The sequence below is a fragment of the Leptinotarsa decemlineata genome, unplaced genomic scaffold, assembly GCF_025532065.1.
Source record: "Leptinotarsa decemlineata unplaced genomic scaffold, Ldec_3_MD MMD2_tig00026363_RagTag_RagTag, whole genome shotgun sequence".
Classification (NCBI taxonomy): domain Eukaryota; kingdom Metazoa; phylum Arthropoda; class Insecta; order Coleoptera; family Chrysomelidae; genus Leptinotarsa; species Leptinotarsa decemlineata.
Genome location: NW_027412706.1, coordinates 2,034,227 through 2,049,101, shown reverse-complemented (window position 1 = coordinate 2,049,101; position 14,875 = coordinate 2,034,227). Strand labels below are relative to the sequence as shown.

At 36.2% G+C, this 14,875-nt stretch overlaps 1 protein-coding gene and 1 long non-coding RNA gene across 2 annotated transcripts in view; one reads left to right on the top strand and one right to left on the bottom strand.

The window, feature by feature from the left end:
* Window positions 1-14,875, top strand: part of LOC111514123 (voltage-dependent calcium channel gamma-5 subunit) — a gene marked incomplete at its 5' end in the record, with an annotated part of 298,378 nt that overhangs the window by 223,707 nt on the left and 59,796 nt on the right. The gene's annotated exons all lie outside the window — the stretch shown is intronic.
* LOC141486707 (uncharacterized) lies at window positions 6,873-8,219 on the bottom strand. Its single transcript, XR_012467995.1, has 2 exons — window positions 7,688-8,219; window positions 6,873-7,625 (listed from the first exon to the last, which is right to left on the bottom strand). It is a non-coding gene; the product is annotated as an uncharacterized lncRNA (long non-coding RNA).

Below are 14,875 nucleotides of genomic sequence, written 5' to 3'. Positions count from 1 at the left end.
GAGGGGCTATGGTGTAAACAGGGGTCAAAGGTCGATCTTCATGTAAATATTGCATGAGATGCAAAAATGCAATCTTGTAAATTGTATGGTAATATTATGTTCTTGAGGCAATTATTCGTCATAAATGTACTAGTTACATGCGCTAAATTCCTTAACCTTTTAGTATATATACTGAAAGTGTACACTGTTAACGCTAGAGGTAAGTTGTTTAATTTTGACCCACTATAGGTTCTTTTAAAGTTGTTATTTTTATGTTTTTTTCTTTACAGGAAATGAGGATGTGACTGAACTAATGGTCTAGCACAACTTGATAACTGTACAACTATAAAGAAAGAAAACAAAACAATTTGTGTAGTAATTCATGCACAATCAGTGAAAGCGACCATGCTGAGCAATAAAATGATAGAAATTAAGCACAGCTATGAAAAAAAGCTTATCTGTTTCGTCGGTGTCTCCTTCAAGTCCTAATCCACTTCATGAGAGTATCCTAAGAGTTGGGGTGTTTAAATATCACTCGTGCATTGGGTCAATTAAATCAGAAGCAAATACCTCAACCAGTGAAGCCTTATGACATTAAGCAGGAAGGAATGAGTAAGCCAGGTTTAGCACTATACTCCACTACTCTACGTCTTGATATATAAAGCAGAACAAATCAAGGATAATAAAAGAAGGAAACAGGCCTGAAAACAATGAATACATTCAGTATTAATGACATTCTATTGTAGTGAATGTTCAAATGAAGAAGGTAACATACCCTAGATGTTGTGTGGCCTCGAAAGTGATTACGTAGAACTTACGTCGAAGAAGGTTGGAATGTTCAGTACTCCAGAAAATATATCCACAAATGAGTGAAGGTGGTTAAGATTACCCAACTTATCAATAATCTGGTGCTTTTGAACGAGATTTCCAGAATAAATCCGCAAAATGCGTAAATTGAATATCACCATCAAAATGGAGGACCTCAATTTTTTTTTTCAGTTTTTTTCCTTTCCTTCACATCTGTGCCAGTTCTAGTTACCTTTTTCCCAAATCAATGGTACCAAATGTGGACGAAATTTCAATCATAGAAAAGAATTTCAATACAGACATAAATCAATCTGAATGGATGATGATGACAAGTATAGATTATGTTTTGAAATTTTATTTATTTTGTAATAACTGTTATATTTTTAATGATCTAAGTGACTGAAGAGACCAAGTTTACTGCCAGAGATAGTGAGAGTAGGAAAATTTGAGAAGAATTGAAATTAAAAAAAATAATATTTAATAATAATGATTATCTGTAAGGGCAAGACCACATATAATATATATTTGTTGACAATCCGATTCCTCTATTTATTTTCTCCTTCTTCCCTTCCTTTTTAGTCTAAAATTCTTAATATCTAGAAAGAGAAAATAAAACCGTAACAACACCACCCTTCCCAAGAAGAAAGTTTCTTTGAAACTTTTAACGGAAAAAAAAATATCAATAACTTGAAATAATAATCTTAAATAAACTAATTCATATCCTCTTCTGGAGGATGAGCCTTGATGTCCTTGGAATTCCATATGCCTACAGACTTATGGTTCTCGTCCTCTAACTCATAACACCACGGGGAAACTATTCTTATTATTTTGAAGGGTCCGGAAAATTTGTTTGCCAATTTCGCAGTGAATTGTTTTGATGCATCTGAAAGGACATAATTTCGTTTCCATACTTTTTGATTTAATTGAAATTTTTCGTTGCGATGTCTCAAATTGTAAGGTCTACAACTTTTATTATATGCATTAAGAAGTCTTTTCTGGACATCCACAAAGAGTTCTTTGAGTATTTCATTGCGTCCAGTTTGGTTCACCGTCGAGTTTGCAACTTCCGTCGCCCCATCTAGAATAACTTCTCTTCCAAAGTTGATTAAATTAGGAGTTACACCCGTTACCTCATGTTTCGCAGATCTAATAGCGGAAGCGATTCTGCCAAGATATTTTTCCCACTGTCTATGATTTTCCGATATGTATGATGTTAGCATTGTTTTAATCACTCTGTGTACGCGTTCTACGGGGTTTGCTTGAGGATGATAGTTCGCTGTGTACCTAATACTAATATTAAAATTTTTCATTGTTGTTTGAAATAAGTCACTACGAAATGCTTTTCCATTATCCACTATAATTTTCATAGGGGCACCATACACCAATATAACATGGTCTTCTAACCACTTTATAATACTCGCTGCTGTTGCAGAACGGAGAGGAAACAATAAAATATATTTTGAAAAGCAATCCAAAACCGACAGAATATAACAAAATCCTGAGCTTGATCTGGGAAGCGGACCAACTATGTCTACACTCACTAATTCCCAAGGCCGAGATGCTGTAACTTGTGCGGATAACATTTGACCAACAGGGGCTTTTTGTATCGGTTTTGTTCGAAGACAGGTGGTACACTTTCTAATATATCTTGCTACGACGGATCGTAATTTCGGCCAATAATATTTTTGTGAAATGCGTGCTACTGTTTTGAAAACTCCTAGGTGTCCGCAGGTTGGAGGATCATGATGATCTCGGATGATGTTCGCTCTTTGATTTTTCTCCGGCACAGTTAGCCATTGGTTGATGGCTAATGTGGGGTATCGAACGTTTGTCATACGGAGAAGTTTACCACCCTCTATTCTCCACAACGGATATTTACTGGGACACTTTTTTACCATTTCATACATTCTAAGGTACCATTTGTCTGATGATGTCACATGATCAACTACTACCTCATCGGCGAAAAGGTCAACTACAGGTACGGCTCGTGAAAGTGCGTCTGGAACGACGTGTTCTTTTCCCTTACGATGCACCACCTCAAAATCATATTGTTGCATCCGGAGGGCCCATCGAGCGATGCGTCCTACTGGCTCTTTGATATTAAATAGCCACTTTAGTGACCAGCAGTCTGTAATTACTGTAAATTTGGTACCTTCCAAATACGGTCGAAGTTTCTCTACCGCAAAGAGTACAGCCAAACACTCTTTTTCTGTTGCTGAATATTTTCTTTCGTTCTTCGTAAGCGACCTACTGAGGTACGATATTACCTTATCTTCACCTTGATGCTTTTGAGAAAGAATGGCACCCAAACCATAGTCTGATGCATCAGTTTCTACGACAAAGGGGATGGTAAAATCTGGACAAGCCAGTATGGGTGCTGCGACCAAATGCTGTTTAACTTTATTGAGGGCATCTTCGCATTCTTGATTCCAAATGAAGGGTTTATTCTTCTGCGTTAACTGCGTCATGGGATGGACAACTGTGGAGAAAGACGGGATGAATCTTCTGTACCATGATGCAAGACCTACAATTCTCCTCACCTCGGAAACAGTTTTTGGAGTAGGAATGCGCAATATGGCCTCGACTTTTTCTGGATCCACCAATAATCCGGATGAATTTACCACATAGCCCAAGTATCGCAACTCAGACCGACAAAATAAACATTTATCCCTATTGAGTGTAAGACCGGCTTCTTTCAACCTTTTCATAACTTCCTTGAGGAGTTCTATGTGTTTTTGGAAATCTGGAGTGCAAATGATTAGGTCGTCTAAGTAAACAAAAATATAGCTGTCAAATTCTGAACCAATGACTCTGTCTATTAAGCGTTGCCACGTGGCTGGAGCTGAATGGAGCCCGAACGGCATACGTTTAAATTGGAAGAGTCCTCGATTAGGTACAGTAAAGGCTGTCAAAGGACGAGAGTTTCTGGCGACGGGAATTTGCCAATAAGCTGACTTAATGTCCAGTGTCGACAGATAACGTGCATCGCGCAATTTGTCCAATATTGCACTTACATAGGGGATTGGGTAAGCATCAGGGATACTGACTGCGTTGAGTCGCTTGTAGTTAATACAGAATCGCCAACCACCATCTGATTTCCGTACCATCACAATTGGCGATGACCATGGTGAAGTAGATGGTTCGATTATATCTTTTGCCAACATATCGTCCAATTCTGCGTTGACGATCTTTTGAAGTGCTGGAGAAATTGGATAGTATCTCTGCTTTATGGGGGCCGAGGTTGTTCGAATCTCGTGCTCCACTAGATGCGTACATCCCAAGCCGTTTCCCATAGAAGCGAAGGCCTCATTGACAACAGTATGAAGTGTTTGTCTTTGTTCCGCCGTCAAGGAATCCGTATCTTTAATACCTGCTTCTTCAACACTTTGCGGTGAAGACTTATTGCGGAAGTACCAGTCCCCTGAATATAAATCTGGAATGATTTCCATCTGACTCCAAAAGTCAATACCTAAAATGAGTGAATGAGGTAGGTCAGGAACTACTAAAACTTCAAGAACTCTCACACGATCCTTTAATTGAATGGGCAAGAAAACGGAACCAATGATCAAACATTTCCCTCCATTAGCAACCGTACACATTTTGCCTTCATCTTTATTCAAATGACATAGACTTCGTAAACAATCCCAGCCATTTTTGCCTAAAATTGTTCTAGTAGCGCCACTGTCCAACAAGCCTAGGAACATTTGCCCCAGGATATGTACCTGTAGGTACGGCCGTTCATCGTTCTTGGCGTGTGCTATTACGTAGTTCAGTATTATTTGATTATTAGTCTTATTGGCCAATGTAATAGGCGATTTCTCCGACAGTCGGCCTACTGTCTCGCCAGGTTCGAGTTTTTTGAACAGTTTGGACAAGAACTGCTAGTGGTATTAGGTCGACCACACTTAAAACAGAACACCCTTTTAGGTTCACTACATTTTCGAAATCTGTGCCCACTTTGACCGCAATTCCAACACAGGCAAATATTCTTGTCAGCTTGACATGCTTGCGAAGTACCAATTGTAGTGTTCTTTGAGTCTGGGTTGTTTGTGCGCCGATTTGTATCTACACAAAATGTATTAGAGCCTTGAAGATTCACTGGGCGCCTGTAGGCTAATTCAGGTTCAACCAGATTTCTTGGATTTGAAGGAGGTGGACAAAACTTTTGTACTCGCCAGTCGGTTTCCTCTACTATTCTTGCTAGACGAATAAGTTCTGATAAAGAGTTAATGGTATGCGTGGATAACTGAGTCTGAATATGTGGTAGCAGGTTTCTTCGGATTATAGACACCCGCTTAGCTTCAGGAATTTCTCCCGACATTTTCCTAAATAAATTTTCTATGATAGAAACAAAATTAATAACACGTTCTTGTGATCCTTGCGTTCTTCTTCATATCTCGTCCATGAGAGTCAATTCATAATCATGTGGTTGGAAGGCGTCACGGAGTTTCTGAACAAACTCGTCCCAGGACATGAAATTTCCTATGCGGTACCACAATAGAGCGTCTTTTGTCAGCAATTCCGGAGCTGAGCGAAGAAGCCTCTCTTTTGATATACCACGAGACACTCGTAATTCTTCAACACATTCCAGGAAATTTGTTACACTTGAAATTCCATCGAAACGCAAATTCCAACGACTCATATCCAGATTCTCATAACGATTATGCAATCCTAGCGTAACAGGTTTCCCATGGTATACTGAACCATTAACAATCGGCATCTGTGGAGTTTGTCTTCTGTAATCACCATAATTAACAGTGGAGTTAGCATATTCAGTCTGATATGGATTTCCAAATCCGGTTTCATTCCTATCTGGTATTTCACCTCGAAATCTAACTGTATCATTAGGTAAATCATGAATAACACGGTGACAATCATTTATCTGCACTTGAGACGATCCTTTTCCTTGTCGAGTCGTAGTTTGACCTTCATGTCTTCTCATTGCATCAGAAGCTAACAGTTCTCCCGCTTGAGTAGAAGATCCGGCTACAGTACCAGCAGCTAGTGACCTTCGAAGATTTTCCAGCTCCTCATTAATTCTTGGGTCCTCAATGTTCAGTATATCTACACCTCGTGTAAAGGTTTCAGTTTCAAAATTGAAGTCAGCATTGAATCCTGTTTCTACTCCTTGGCTTCTAATGACCTCCGAATTAATAATTTCCGGAATGAGAGGAATAGGTTCATCCAGAATTGAAATTTGAGGGAGTGCCGCCGGTTCTTCAGGTATTGTTCGTTCCAAACATACGTTAACATCCGAAATGAGTTTTTCACAGTGGGACAAAAGTGCATCTCGTTTTGGTTCCTGATTATTTTCACAGTGAATCCGCATTAACCTTGAATTTATATGAAGAAGACGAGTATAAATTTTTTTAAACTGGTTTTGTTTATTTTTATAGTCAAAATTTTCAATAGCCTCCTGTAAGTCACTAAGTTTGCCTTCACAGATAGTTAGTTCATGGTTAGGGTTCATTACACTTGAGGAGAGCGGAAAAGTTTTACCGGTACGTTCTAATCTCAAAACATCCCGTAATGTTTCTCTATTTTGGCTTACCGTAGCCCCTATAGGACATCCACGAATGTGCAGTTCATACGCTATTTCATCACCTAGCAATCTGTTAACTTCCATATTGAAAAGTTGTTCAAAACAGAATACAAACAAATCAATTATTTTCCTGACAGTGGAACTGCACCCCACACTATCTCACAAAAAAAAAGAAACTAGCCGCACAAAATAAATAAAATTGAATCCCAACAAAACAATTAACTAATGTGTTTTCTATTACCTAAAAAAAAAGGACTCACAATCTCTAAAAATTAATTTAGAATCTGCTGAGAACCAAAAACTAAAGACTTCCTTCAACTTACAACGCTTTCAGATGAAAATAAAATATTAAATAATAAAGAAAATGAAGGTGGGCGCCAAATTGCTACTGCGGACCTTCGGAACCAAGGAATACAACGCTTTGCGATGCTTGGTTGGCCGTTAGCAGCAAAATATTTAATCCTTTCTGAACATACCCTTGCTCAGTGGAGACGGGTGGGGTTCTTTATCGAACAAAAAAAAAAAGAAAATAAATCAATAAAACTCGAATAGTTATACCAACTATATTATCCAAATTAAACAACCTATCAAGTTCGATAATCCTCAACAAAATCAAATAAATGTTAATTGCTTGTCGTTGACAATTGACAGGGTGACAATGTTGTGGAACCGGAGCTGGATAAATATCTCAAAATAAGAGTCCGTCGATGAAAAACGTTTGACAGTTGGGGAAATCGCAATTATGAATGATGGCTAGCCTGATTTCAGTAAGGAAAAGAGTGAGAGGAGTGACAGGAAAAGAAAGAAAAAGAGGGGCTATGGTGTAAACAGGGGTCAAAGGTCGATCTTCATGTAAATATTGCATGAGATGCAAAAATGCAATCTTGTAAATTGTATGGTAATATTATGTTCTTGAGGCAATTATTCGTCATAAATGTACTAGTTACATGCGCTAAATTCCTTAACCTTTTAGTATATATACTGAAAGTGTACACTGTTAACGCTAGAGGTAAGTTGTTTAATTTTGACCCACTATAGGTTCTTTTAAAGTTGTTATTTTTATGTTTTTTTCTTTACAGGAAATGAGGATGTGACTGAACTAATGGTCTAGCACAACTTGATAACTGTACAACTATAAAGAAAGAAAACAAAACAATTTGTGTAGTAATTCATGCACAATCAGTGAAAGCGACCATGCTGAGCAATAAAATGATAGAAATTAAGCACAGCTATGAAAAAAAGCTTATCTGTTTCGTCGGTGTCTCCTTCAAGTCCTGATCCACTTCATGAGAGTATCCTAAGAGTTGGGGTGTTTAAATATCACTCGTGCATTGGGTCAATTAAATCAGAAGCAAATACCTCAACCAGTGAAGCCTTATGACAGATTCCAAATCCCTATTATTAAGCAGGAAGGAATGAGTAAGCCAGGTTTAGCACTATACTCCACTACTCTACGTCTTGATATATAAAGCAGAACAAATCAAGGATAATAAAAGAAGGAAACAGGCCTGAAAACAATGAATACATTCAGTATTAATGACATTCTATTGTAGTGAATGTTCAAATGAAGAAGGTAACATACCCTAGATGTTGTGTGGCCTCGAAAGTGATTACGTAGAACTTACGTCGAAGAAGGTTGGAATGTTCAGTACTCCAGAAAATATATCCACAAATGAGTGAAGGTGGTTAAGATTACCCAACTTATCAATAATCTGGTGCTTTTGAACGAGATTTCCAGAATAAATCCGCAAAATGCGTAAATTGAATATCACCATCAAAATGGAGGACCTCAATTTTTTTTTCAGTTTTTTTCCTTTCCTTCACATCTGTGCCAGTTCTAGTTACCTTTTTCCCAAATCAATGGTACCAAATGTGTTATGCAGTACTTAGTACATTCTTCCGCATAGCCGCTAAAATCAAATTGATTTAAAGCATGGAAATCATTTATTCAATAATAAAACAGAGAGCAGGACAAAAATTGTTCCCTGTAAATTCTTCATAACTCAGCTAAAACAATCTTTTAGAGGAGATATCAATAATTTGAGGAAGCTGAACTCATTATGCAAAGGTTTTATAATAAATCAACAGTAGGCTGTGATTTTGACAGTTAATCATAAATAAAATAATAGTAGTTATACTATACGTGAAAAGTGAAAGTACATAAAACAATATTGTTATGTTTCTTTTAGAATATTTTAAGTACAAAATTAATAAAAAAAAAACATTATTCTTAGTGTTTTGACAAATAAAAGATGTTTGTACCACCAAATTTCAATTAAGTCCATCCGATTCATTGTAAGATCGCTGTCGTTTAGCTTGTCTTTTATAAAACACTTCTGGAGCATCCCTACACACAGACCAGCAGTAGTCTGCAAGCATTGCTTAATTCCAACGGCCCTGATATCTCTGTTCCATTGAAGCAATGTCTTGATGGAATCTTTCTCCATGTTCGTCACTCACAGCTCCACAGTTTTGTGGGAAGAAATTAAGATGAGAGTGAAGAAAATGAATTTTTAAGGACATGTTGCATCCAAGTTGGTGGTAAGCTTGAAGAAGCTCTTTAACCAATGCTGTAAAGTTATCATCTCTTTTGTTACCTAAAAACCCATGTACAACCCCCTTAAAGGCTTCCCAGGCTCTTTTTTCATTTCCTGTTAAAATCATGTCAAAAGCAGGATCATTTACGATTTCACGGATTTGAGGCCCAATAAAGATGCCTTCCTTGACTTTAGCATCACTCAACCTGGGAAACTTTGCTCTCAAGTACTTAAAAGCTTGTCCTTCCTGGTCCATGGCCTTCACAAAGTTTTTCATTAGTCCCAACTTAATATGTAATGGGGGAAGGAGAACATCCTTAGGATCTACAAGAGGCTCGTAAACTACATTTTTCTCATTAGGGTTCAGGTCTCGTGTAGGCCAGTTCATTTTTTATAGTGAGATTTTCTATCCCGACTGTCCCACAGACACAAAAAACAACAGTACTTGGTGAACCCTAATTGCATTCCTAGGAGTATAGCAATGACTTTCAGATCACCACAGATGTGTCACTTGTGTTGTTCATATTTGATTGATTGGAGAAGTGTTTTCATATTTATATACGTTTCCTTCATGTGAACTGCATGACCTATAGGAATAGAGAGTAGCTGATTTCCATTATGCAGAAGTACAGCTTTTAAGCTTAGTTTTGAAGAGTCTATAAACAGTCTCCATTCAGATGGAGTGTGATCCAAATTCAAGCAGTCCATCAAACCATCAACATCAGAACAAACTACGAGGTTTTCTTTTTTCTCAAAAAAAGGAAGCAAATCTTTTTGACGCTGTCTGTACTGAGATATTTTCACATCATGTTTTAGAAGATTCCACTGTTGTAGTCTTGACCCTAACAGCTCAGCCTTTTCCTTAGACAAGCGAAGATCTCTTATAAGGTCACTCAACTCTGCTTGACTAATTCTGTGCGGATCACTAGACCTATCGCTTACCTCAAAATCAGGGTCATAGGATGTAGAAGGATGGGTTGCTCCGTCTAAACAGTCTTCATCACCTTTCTCTAAAATTTCATAGTTTTGGGGTGGAGAAGGGACTGGCAAATTGTCTGAGTGTGGTACAGGCCGAAGAGCAGATGGGAGATTAGGGTATTTAACCGTTCCTCTTTTCTTCATAGATAAACCTTGCTTAATGGGAGGAGTTAAGCAGAAATAACAGTCGTCTGTATGATTGGTAGGCTCACGTCAAACCATAGGTACTGCAAAAGCCATTGCCCGGTTTTTATTTTTCAGCCACTCTCGCAATATGACGGAACAAGAATTACAACATATATGAGGAGCCCATGATTTATCTTGGTCCCCAACTTTCACACCAAAATAATGTTCATAGGCTGTCTTAACGATAGGTGTCATTTTACGTTTCTGAGCCTTAAATGTTATTTCACCACATATATAGCAAAAGCTATCGACAGAATTCACACACTTTCGAGGCATTTCAGATCAGCACTTAAATTAATTTAAAAATCAACTTCACACGATAATTTCAATAGCAACCACGTGCGTACAATTGACAAACTCACATAGGTTATGTTTACTACTTAAGAACAGCTGATGAGAGGGGTGTTATGTAAACAAACATGTGTACCAACTGTTGGTGATGAAATATTTCATTTGTTGAAAACTCAGTATACATATATATAATATAATGATACTATATCTTGAAAACAAGAGCTAATATATAATTTTTATGGTCACTTTCAGTTTTAACACGTGGAAATACATTAAAATCATCTAATTTCAACCCCGAAACAAAAACTTTGTTGTGTTGTGTTATCATTAGAAGAAAGAATTGAAATTGTGAGAATTTCTGGGGACAATTATCATAGTGAAAGAGAAGCAGCTAGGATATTTAATCACAGACATCCAAATCGACTTCCCATTGACAGAAGCACCGTCAGTAAAATTAACAAAATATTTAAAGAAACCGGTGCAGTCAGCAAACATATTTTAAAAAATAATCACCGAAGAAGAAATTTAAACGAAGGTGCTGTTTTAGATTATTTTAGAAACCACCCAAACAGAAGTTTACGAGTCGCCAGTTTGGATTTAAACTTACCGAGAGAGGCTATTCGACGATGTCTTAAACAAAACAAAATGAGAGCATTTAAACCTAAATTTCTTCACTCTTTAAAGGCAGGTGATGAAGTGAAACGTATGGAATTTTGTTTGTGGGCACAAGGCGAGTACCTGAATACAAGAAATTTTTTAAACTGCATAATGTTTAGTGATGAAGCTTCTTTCAGCACCAATGGGGTAGTTTCATCGCAAAATGCTCGGTATTGGGCTACGGAAAATCCGCACTGGATCATAAATTGTAAAAGTCAATATTCCGAAAAAGTTAACGTTTGGTGTGGTATAGTACAAAATAGAATAATAGGTCCATATTTTTTTGATGGAAACATAAACGGGCAAAATTTTTTGGAATTTCTAAATAACCAATTATCGGACGAAATAGATGAAATGCCTCTTGCGGAACAAGTAAATTTATATTTTCAGCTCGACGGCTGTTCCGTGCACAATTCGAGGATTGTTAAAGAGTGGCTAAATAACCAGTTTCCAAATCATTGGATAGGACGAGGTAGTGACTTAATTGAATGGCCACCTAGATCGCCTGATCTAACAATATTAGACTTTTTTCTGTGGGGTATTCTGACACAAAAAGTATACAGAACAAGACCAACGAATCGAGCTGAACTCATGCAAAGGATACGACAAGCTTGTGCCGAAATTACAGTTCAACAAATAAGAAATAGTGTAAACAATATTCGGAAGAGATACGATAAATGTATTGAACTTAATGGAGGTTTGGTAGAAGCCACAAAAATTTGAATGTTCAGTTTTAAATCAATGTTTATTTTAGTATCAGTTTTTTCTTAATGGCAATTAATTGTTGAATAAACACTTTGAAACTTGTTTGTATACATTTTGTTTTCATCAGCTATAGAAGAAGGTAGAGTAAGTTCAGAATCTCATAAAATGTGATTTTCCAGGTGCGCTGTTACAAAAGTACTATTATTTATTATTGGGAAACTTCCAAAAAGCTTACAAGTATGACCATTAATACTTCAAGATTCTATCAAGATTTAGTAAAAGCGCAATTGGGAGATCCCATGACATGAGATTCTGAACTTGGTCTACTACTGCGTAACTTGAAAATGAACTTTTAATTTTCTGTTATTCAATTATTCAATTTTTATTTTTATTTTCACTTCTCGTAACCTACACTCAAATAAATGATTTTAAGGGAATATTATCCACAAATCCAGTGGCTTAGTCAGATTTTTATTACAAAACGCTTGCACCACAAATCTCTCACATTACCATATTTTCAGGAGTTATAACTGTAGAACGCATTGAGCTGTTGACTTCGGATTTTCACTGTACAAATTCACTGGTGTTCTACTTGGTGATGACAGTGTTGTCAGATCTCAAATATGTCTATAATCTGAATAAAAATTACAAACAAATACTTCGTTTCCAAAATTGAAGTTGTTGTAACTTCGTTGTTAACAAATATTTTTTAATGAAAATTTGACAGTTTTGATTTATAACGACTACGAATCCAGTGGTGTAGTCAAATTTGAAAACAAAAATTGCCTAATGAACTTTTGCCGTTTTTGACAAACAAAAAAACCATAGAGTGCCTTGGAAATGAAACTAAAATTGTGAAAGTTAGTGTCAAGATACAGTTTTTCATGCTTAATATTCATGCTTAATATTAAGCATGAAAAACTGTATCTTGACATTAACTTTCACAATTTTAGTTTCATTTCCAAGGCACTCTATGGTTTTTTTTGTTTGTCAAAAACGGCAAAAGTTCATTAGGCAATTTTTGTTTTCGAATTTGACTACACTACTGGATTCGTAGTCGTTATAAATCAAAACTGTCAAATTTTCATTAAAAAATATTTGTTAACAACGAAGTTACAACAACTTCAATTTTGGAAACAAAGTATTTGTTTGTAATTTTTATTCAGATTATCGACATATTTGAGATCTGACAACACTGTCATCACCAAGTAGAACACCAGTGAATTTGTACAGTGAAAATCCGAAGTCAACAGCTCAATGCGTTCTACAGTTATAACTCCTGAAAATATGGTAATGTGAGAGATTTGTGGTGCGTATCTCTTCCGAATATTGTTTACACTATTTCTTATTTGTTGAACTGTAATTTCGGCACAAGCTTGTCGTATCCTTTGCATGAGTTCAGCTCGATTCGTTGGTCTTGTTCTGTATACTTTTTGTGTCAGAATACCCCACAGAAAAAAGTCTAATATTGTTAGATCAGGCGATCTATGTGGCCATTCAATTAAGTCACTACCTCGTCCTATCCAATGATTTGGAAACTGGTTATTTAGCCACTCTTTAACAATCCTCGAATTGTGCACGGAACAGCCGTCGAGCTGAAAATATAAATTTACTAGTTCCGCAAGAGGCATTTCATCTATTTCGTCCGATAATTGGTTATTTAGAAATTCCAAAAAATTTTGCCCGTTTATGTTTCCATCAAAAAAATATGGACCTATTATTCTATTTTGTACTATACCACACCAAACGTTAACTTTTTCGAAATATTGACTTTTACAATTTATGATCCAGTGCGGATTTTCCGTAGCCCAATACCGAGCATTTTGCGATGAAACTACCCCATTGGTGCTGAAAGAAGCTTCATCACTAAACATTATGCAATTTAAAAAATGTCTTGTATTCAGGTACTCGCCTTGTGCCCACAAACAAAATTCCATACGTTTCACTTCATCACCTGCCTTTAAAGAGTGAAGAAATTTAGGTTTAAATGCTCTCATTTTGTTTTGTTTAAGACATCGTCGAATAGTCTCTCTCGGTAAGTTTAAATCCAAACTGGCGACTCGTAAACTTCTGTTTGGGTGGTTTCTAAAATAATCTAAAACAGCACCTTCGTTTAAATTTCTTCTTCGGTGATTATTTTTTAAAATATGTTTGCTGACTGCACCGGTTTCTTTAAATGTTTTGTTAATTTTACTGACGGTGCTTCTGTCAATGGGAAGTCGATTTGGATGTCTGTGATTAAATATCCTAGCTGCTTCTCTTTCACTATGATAATTGTCCCCAGAAATTCTCACAATTTCAATTCTTTCTTCTGATGATAATTGCAAAGCCATTATTAAATGCACGTAACTAACAACTATTATTTTATTTATGATTAACTGTCAAAATCACAGCCTACTGTTGATTTATTATAAAACCTTTGCATAATGAGTTCAGCTTCCTCAAATTATTGATATCTCCTCTAAAAGATTGTTTTAGCTGAGTTATGAAGAATTTACAGGGAACAATTTTTGTCCTGCTCTCTGTTTTATTATTGAATAAATGATTTCCATGCTTTAAATCAATTTGATTTTAGCGGCTATGCGGAAGAATGTATTAAGTACTGCATAACTTGAAAATGAATTTTTAATTTTCTGTTATTCTAGAATACACTTCTCGTAACCTACACTCAAATGAATGATTTTAAGGGAATATTATCCACAAATCCAGTGGCGTAGTCAGATTTTTATTACAAAACGCTTGCACCACAAATCTCTCACATTACCATATTTTCAGGAGTTATAACTGTAGAACGCATTGAGCCGTTGACTTCGGATTTTCACTGTACAAATTCACTGGTGTTCTACTTGGTGATGACAGTGTTGTCAGATCTCAAATATGTCTATAATCTGAATAAATATTACAAACAAATACTTTGTTTCCAAAATTGAAGTTGTTGTAACTTCGTTGTTGACAAATATTTTTTAATGAAAATTTGACAGTTTTGATTTATAACGACTACGAATCCAGTGGTGTAGTCAAATTTGAAAACAAAAATTGCCTAATAAACTTTTGCCGTTTTTGACAAACAAAAAAAACCATAGAGTGCCTTGGAAATGAAACTAAAATTGTGAAAGTTAGTGTCAAGATACAGTTTTTCATGCTTAATATTTCAATAAAAAAAAATTGAGATTGATTGAAAAATGCACATTCT